Source organism: Mus pahari, chromosome 2, assembly GCF_900095145.1.
Source record: "Mus pahari chromosome 2, PAHARI_EIJ_v1.1, whole genome shotgun sequence".
In the NCBI taxonomy this organism is placed as follows: Eukaryota; Metazoa; Chordata; class Mammalia; order Rodentia; family Muridae; genus Mus; species Mus pahari.
Genome location: NC_034591.1, coordinates 127,879,595 through 127,887,477, shown reverse-complemented (window position 1 = coordinate 127,887,477; position 7,883 = coordinate 127,879,595).

Sequence of the window (7,883 nt, the reverse complement as noted above, 5' to 3'; positions counted from 1 at the left end):
TGAATCTTGAGGGGAAGTTGATATCTTCGTTCTTATTTACCAGCATCGCTATCCCCTTCTCTACCAGTACCTCCATAGACAATGCCTTCCTTCTCACTTCCCATTTCCTCAGTCCTTAGCCATGAGCATTTATGCAGGAAAAACCTGAGTTCATTCATGCTTTCTGATAATAAGGAACACATTTTAAGTCATGACTAAGTCTATATCCAGCCATTTGGGTGAGGTCAAGGCTTCATTAAGTTTGATTTAACAGAGTCATGAAATAGGACATATTTGGTCTTTTAGCAGGTTATAGCTACATATGTTGCTCTGTTGTACACCAAGTTTGAGGCTGGCATCAATATACTGCCTCCAGCTTTCATCAGATAGCTTTAATAGTTTTGATCTCAAGTTTTCTAGGATGCTTTTCCCTCCAGACTCAAGTTTACTCCCCCAAAGACAGACTCTGAGATAGCAATTTGCTGAGAAGTTCACTGAGATCCACACCTAGATGAGAAGGAGGGAGGCAGATTTGGCCATAGGAGGACAAACTCACAGAGTGACTTCAGGGGAGCACTCTGGTACAGCTAGCTATTCAGAGCTGCACAGGGGTGACTAGCAGGCCAAGGTTGAGCTTTGGGAAACATGGTACTCGACTGCAGATATGGCTGTGTTTAGTGACCTTGGGCATGGCTGCTTCCTTAGCAAGGGAGGTTCTTAGGCAGAATTACTGCTAGGGAGAGAACACTAACTGTGAAAGGTCTGAGGAACGTGGTGCCTATCACTGTTCTGCTAGGTGGCATGGAAGATCCATGGGCTGTTAAATCTTGTGGTCCTTCTATCAGAAACCCTGGAAATTCTGGGGAATTTATATCCTTTAAGGGATACTCTTTACTAGTGACTAACAAATATTCAAACTTTCCTTATCCCAAAGGGTCATTCTGAAGGGTAGACCATGGTGTCTTCAGATTTTCCCTGTGGAGTTAGACTCCATTGACCTCTAAGGGAGGGGCAGTTGCCTAGCATCTGATCCTTACTGGATTCTAGATGTCTGGGTCCCACATCCCACTCCAAAGCTCTGGATTTTCTCAAAGACATTTGAGGATAAACTACTCACCCCTGAATTTTCAGCTTAGTCTCAAGGAAATAAGAGCACCAGCTGTGTGTGCCTATTGGGCATGTTTTTTAACCTCTCTACCTCTTTAGCCTCAGTTTCTCTAGCTATACATTGATCGTAAAGATAACAATTAATTTGTAGAGCTAAAACTGCAAGCAAGTGCCTAGCATTAACAGTCTTCTGTTAGTGGGGTCTGTAGCTACAGACTTGGTTAACTACCAAGGTTGAAAACATTAGGAAAATAAAATGCTTGTGTAAGTAACATGCATGGGTGTTCTTCCTTTCATGGTTCACTGGACAGTGCGATGACTATGTAACAATAGCCTTGTATTCGGTGTTATAACTAATTCAGATATTATTTAAAGTATATGGAAGGGTAGGTGTATGTTATATGCAAAATTATACCATTTTGCATAGGGGCTGGAGAGTTATGGCATTTAGATGTTTGTGGGGTTTTCTGAAAGTGATCTTTTCCAGGTATCAACACAGTCTTGAGTAAAGATTGCTATTCCTTGCAAATCCATACTACATGTGCTTCCTAGAATGATTGTCATTAAGACAAACAGCTCCAAATACTGGTGAGCATGTGGGAAAATGGAACTCTTAGACACTACTGATGGGAATGTCCATTAATATAGCCCCCATAGATTCAGTATGGTGATTCCCTAGTAAATCAAGGAGAGTATGACTGTCCGATCTATCCAAGAACTTCAGTCAGCACAGTAGAGAGATCCCTACACTACATGTTCATTGCTGAATTATTCACAGTAGCCAAGTTAGAGAATCAACACAGGTGTTAATCAACAGATGAATGGGTAAAGAAAATGTGGATTATGGCACCAATGAAGATTGTTTTCATCCATAAAAAACCTGAAGTTATGCTGTTTGTAGGAGAATGGACATGACCAGAAATTAATCAATGAAGATTGTTTTCATCCATAAAAAACCTGAAGTTGTGCTGTTCGTAGGAGAATGAACATGACCAGAAATTATTCACAGAAAATTAAATGTCAGAATCAGAAAGACAAATACCATGCTTTTTCTTATATGTGGATCCTAGATTTTATATTTATATTTGCATTTATTTATATAGGACATGAAAATAGTCAGGAAAACTATCTAGGAAAAGAAAGGGACTAATGGGCAGTGGATAGAGGATGGAGGAGAAGGGTGTAAAAGGTCAAAGTGCATGGTATAATTGAGTGAAAATACTTCTATGTTACCTCTAGAAGTTTTTTGTTTGTTTGTTTGTTTTTGCTATCCTGGACTGTATTAGTCAGGGTTCTCTAGAGTCACAGAACTTGCAGATAGTCTCTATATAGTAAAGGAATTTATTGATGACTTACAATCTGCAGTCCAAATCCCAACAATGGTTCAGTAGTAGCTGTGAATGGAAGTCCAAGGATCTAGCAGTTGCTGAGTCCCACACCGCAAGAAGGTGAAAGAGCGAGAGCCAGACTCCCTTCTTCCAATGTCCTTATATGGTCCCCAGCAGAAGGTGTAGCCCAGATTAAAGGTGTGTGCCACCACACCTTTAATCCCAGATGATCTTGGACTCGGAGATCTCCCTGTCTTAATCTTCTGGATTCAATCACCACTGTGTCTCAAGATCTCCATACCAAGATCCAGATCAGAAACTTCTATCTCCCATCCCAGTCTCCAGATTAGGTTCACTGGTGAGCCTTCCAATTCTGGATTGTAGTTCATTTCAAATATAGTCAAGTTGACAACCAGGAATAGCCACTACATGGACTTTTTGTTTTTTTTTTTTTACAATAATTTGAATATTGTTATTTTAAGGTCTGAAAAAAATTGTTGGAATTTTGTTAAATCTGTAGATTGCTTTTGGTAAAATGTCTATTTTTACTAAATTAATCCATCAATCCATGGGCATTGGAAATCTTTCTATCTTCTGATATCTTTTACAGATTACTTCTTCAAAGACTTAAAGTTCTTGTCATACAGCTATTTCACTGGCTTGGTTAGAGTTACACCAAGATATTTTATGTTATTTGTTGTTGTTGTGAAGAATGCTATTTCCCTAACTTTTTTCTTAGTCCATTTATGATTTGTATATAGGAGGGCTACTGAATTTTGTTTTTGAGTTAATTCTATATCCAGCCATTTCAGTAAAGGTAACTATCAGCTACAGGTAAGAGTTTCCTGTTAGAACTTTCGGTATTACTTACGTGTACTATCACATCATCTGTGAATAGAGATACTTTGGTTTCTTTCAATGTATATCCTTTGATCTCCTTTGGGTCTTATTGTTCTAGCTAAAACTTCAAGTACTATATTGAATAGATAAGGAACAGATAAGGAGAGAGTTGACAGCTTTCTCTTATCCCCAATTTTAGTGAAATTGCTTCAAGTTTCTCTCCATTTAATCTGATGTTGGTTTTTAGCTTGCTGTATTTTGTCTTTATTATATTTAGGTATGTGCCTTTTGTCCTGCTCCCAGGAGTCTATCATAACTGTCATCAGAGAGGCTTCACCTAGCAACTGATGTAAAAAGATGCAGAGACTGACAGCCGAGCATTAGGCAGAGCTTGTGGAATCCTTCAGAAAACAGGGAGAAAGGATTGTAGGAGCCGGAAGAGTCAAGGACACCACAGGAAAAAACACAGAATCTACGAACCAGGGCCCATAGGGGCTCACATAGGCTGAGCTGCCAACCGCGGAGTGATACATGGGACTGACCTAGTCCCTCTTCATATAGTAACAGTTGCAGAGCTTGGTCTTCATGTGGGTATCAGAGGGGGCAAGGGCTGTCTCTGACTCTCTTACCTGCTTTTGGGACTCCTTTCTCCTGCTGGGCTGCCTCATTTAGCCTCAACAGGAGAAGATGGGTCTAGTCTTATTGCAACTTGATATGCCAAGGATTGTCGCGGACTCCCGAACTCTGACCAGCAGAGATGGGGAAGAATGCCAAGCAGGTTTCAAAGAGACTTCTTTCTCTCCCTGAACAGCTTTTAATCTTTTCCCTCTCGCAAGCAGCTTTTTCTAACCCTCTCCCTGTTTGCACTAAACACCAACTCTCCTCTGCAACTCCTTCTTTAACTCTCCCTCACCTGACCTTTTAACAGCCTTCTCCCCCAGAATCGTCCCCCCTCCCTCTGGGGCACATCCATTTTTTTCCAGCACCCCACCCCCCCACCCCAGCTCCTTTCCAGCCTGGGGTGCATCCTGTTTTCAGTCCTCTGACCTGATTCCTTCCCCCTCTCCTGGATCTCAGGGAGGCCAGTGATAGTCCATTAACTCAGCAGGCAGGCAATCCACACAGGCTCAGCAGCTCAGGTTCTTGTAAACAGGGACCATGGGGCTTGGCACACTCGCTCCCTACAAAGGATGGTTGCTATCCCTTGGAGGCCTCCCCTTTTCTGTAGAGAACTGGAAGAGGAGTGGAATTAAGGTGGGGTTGAGGCAAGGACTAGGGGGAGAGGAAACTTTGGACTGGGAGGTAATGTAAATTAATTAATTAGTTAATTGAAATGAACAAAACCTTTAACAATACAAGCATAATTGTCCCCTCTTAATATGTAAACCTGTAAGTCTGTAAAAATCTAGACTTTTCTCCTTCAAGAAAAACCAAAATGGGAATGAAGTTAGCCTCTCAGAAAAGCAGCTTTTCTGTGACTTGTTCCATCTGGTGTAGGCTTTGCATACACCTGATTTCAGTCTGTGACTTACTTTCTTTAAAAATATTCTTTGTCCAGCAGAATTTTTCAATTCATAATCTTCCCTCATAATTACTGCCTTCTAAATGATCCAGAAGAATGCTTCCTGACTTAATAAATAAGTAAATTTTGTTTATGAAGCCCATCACTATGTACGACAACTCTATGCCAATTTTTAAAAAGAGAAAGCCATTCTTAGCAATCTAACAAGTGGTTTGTAGCAGAAGAGGAATTCCAGATGGCTTGGCATTCTGCTTGCAGCAGGATGGGTTGCATCTTCTAGAATGGGAAGTGAACTTCTCCCTACACTCACATCCTTCCTTTTCCATGGCTTCAGTGTTGCCACGAGCACTGCTCAGGCAGAAAGTCCTAGAAGGGAGTGCAGTGTTGCTTGCAATATCTTGATTATTTATTTTAAGTGGGAGAGGAAGAAATCCCCAAGGGCAAGACACTGAGTGTTATTTTGTGTTTCTGTTTATTGAATGTCCTGATTAGCGCATCTTTATAAAGTGCCTCTTGAGCTAATTAAATTAACTTGCATTGAAACTTGTATCTACTTTCACATGCTACTCAAATGGAAATGCCTTATAGTTAAGAATGTAAGTTTCACTAAGAAAAAAAAAAAAAAAACCTCTCTCTTTGAATGGGGATTGTGGGGAATGGAATTTCTCTGGGTAGGAAACATTAAAAGATCTCTGTAGACTCATGTTTTTCAAAACTTACCTTAAATAAGTATACTCAAACTTTGTGTCTGGGGTCACTTTCATACCTCCCTAGATATAGCAAAGAAGGGGATAGAAACATTCATGCCACCACTAGGGACTTATAACTATAAAGCACACTTCTTTGGCTATATAATCCTCACACTCAACCACCTAGGCCTAGATCAAGTCTAGCACACAGATTTGAACTTGCCAAGGTATCTCTCCTTGATGGACTGTAGCTAACAGAATGATGCTTCAGTAAGGGCTCTGAGTTGTTTTGGGTACTCAGTGGGGTAGTGTGGAGAATGTCCATACCATGTACCATGGAATCTAGATAGGAAATTAGTGCGTATACCCAGAACTCCAAGTCTCTATAGAGGTTCTGCAGAGATTCAGTTTTTCCCCAGAAAAAGTTCCTACTGTATTACACATTGGGTATTTACACAATTTGATATGTATGTTATATATTTTCTATTTGATTTTAATATATATGCAATTCATAATTATATATATATATATATATATATATATATATATATATATATATATATATATATATATATCCTTATTTCATGGTAGGATCACCCCCTGGTAAACTCATTCTAATTGGGATGTCATCTGAAGTCAAATTCATTCACTACACTTAAAGGAACAAACTTTTTACTATAGCCCAATACACGTCCAGTGTGCTCAAAACATTCCTTTTAGCCTACAGTTTGGCACAGTCATGTGGCACAATGTCTACTGCAAAATAAAGTATGAATAGTTTATGTGATTTGTGGAAGACCTCTGTACCCCAAAAGCTGGTCACATAGAGCACGATTGTGTGACATGTTATTCTCCTGGGTGACTATGACTGTGTGGTCTGGTGGCTCACTGTCCTGTCCAGTTTTACCAGAGAGGATCTCATTTTTCATATTCCTATCAAAGGGAAGGTCAAAATTCAAAATTTGGTGTATGGTTTCTTTGAAGTGTGCATTGATTTCACATGATCAGAAAGTTAAAAGTGGTAAATCAAACCATTAGTTTGTAGACTGTGTGCATTTGTTTATCAGATCACCAAAAAGAGAGGAATCTGAATACCAGCAAATGTTAGTGGCCCCTTTAGCTATTTTATTAGTCTGTCCTCTTTAGAGGAACAAAATCAATAGGATGTGTGTGTGTGTGTGTGTGTGTGTGTGTGTGTGTGTGTGTGTAAATCTTTATTTTCAAACTTCCATGTGGTAAAATTTAATTTTCCATGCTCAGACTTATGAGTTCCATGAAATATCCTTTTTGAACAGTTGAATCATGAAACATCATTGAAGCTAAGACACAGATCCCTTTTCCCATAAATACCCCATATTAGCCATATGCAATCTTCTTAGTATATATGCCTGGGTGTACAAATGCAGAGGCCAGGCAGGATGTTACTTCCTCTCCTCAATGCTCACCCACCTCCTGCCTTATGTTTCTGAAACACAATCTCTTACTGAATCTGAAGCTTGCTTCTTTTCTTTTCTTTTCTTTTTTGGCTAGGCCTGGCATCTGGTGAGCTTTAGAATCCCTCTGTTTCTACTTCCCAACTCTGTCATTATAGGCACATATGGCATGGCCCAGCACTTGCATGAGAGCGGTGGATTTGAACTCAAACCCTCTTACTTTTGCTGCAAGCGCTCTTTTTTTTTTTAAATTCATTTTTATTGTTTTATTTTTAATTTTTTATTAGATATTTTCTTTATTTACATTTCAAATGCTATCCCGAAAGTTCCCTATGCCCTCCCCCAACCCCTGCTCCCCTACCCACCGACTCCCACTTCTTGGCCCTGGCATTCCCCTGTATTGGGGCATATATAGTTTGCAAGACCAAGGGGCCTCTCTTCCCAATGATAGCTGAATAGGCCATCTTCTGCTACATTTGCAGCTAGAGACACAAGCTCTGGGGGTACTGGTTAGTTCCTATTGTTTTTCCACCTATAGGGTTGCAGACCCCTTCAGCTCCCTGGGTACTTTCTCTAGCTCTTCTACTGGGGGCCCTGTGATCCATCCAATAGCTGACTGTGAGCATCCACTTCTGTGTTTGCCAGGCACTGGCATAGCTTCACAAGAGACTGCTATATTAGGGTCCCTTCAACAAAGTCTTGCTGGCATGTGCAATAGTGTCTGGGTTTGGTGGCTGATGATGGGATGGATCCCCGGGTAGGGTAGTCTCTGGATAGTCCATCCTTTCATCTTAGCTCCAAACTTTGTCTCTGTAACTCCTTTCATAGGTATTTTGTACCCTATTCTAAGGAGTAATGAAGTATCCACATGTTGGTTTTCTTCTTCTTGGTTTTCTTATGTTTTGCAAATTGTATCTTGGGTATTCTAAGTTTCTGGACTAATATCCACTTATCAGTGAGTGCATATCTAGTGACGTCTTTTGTG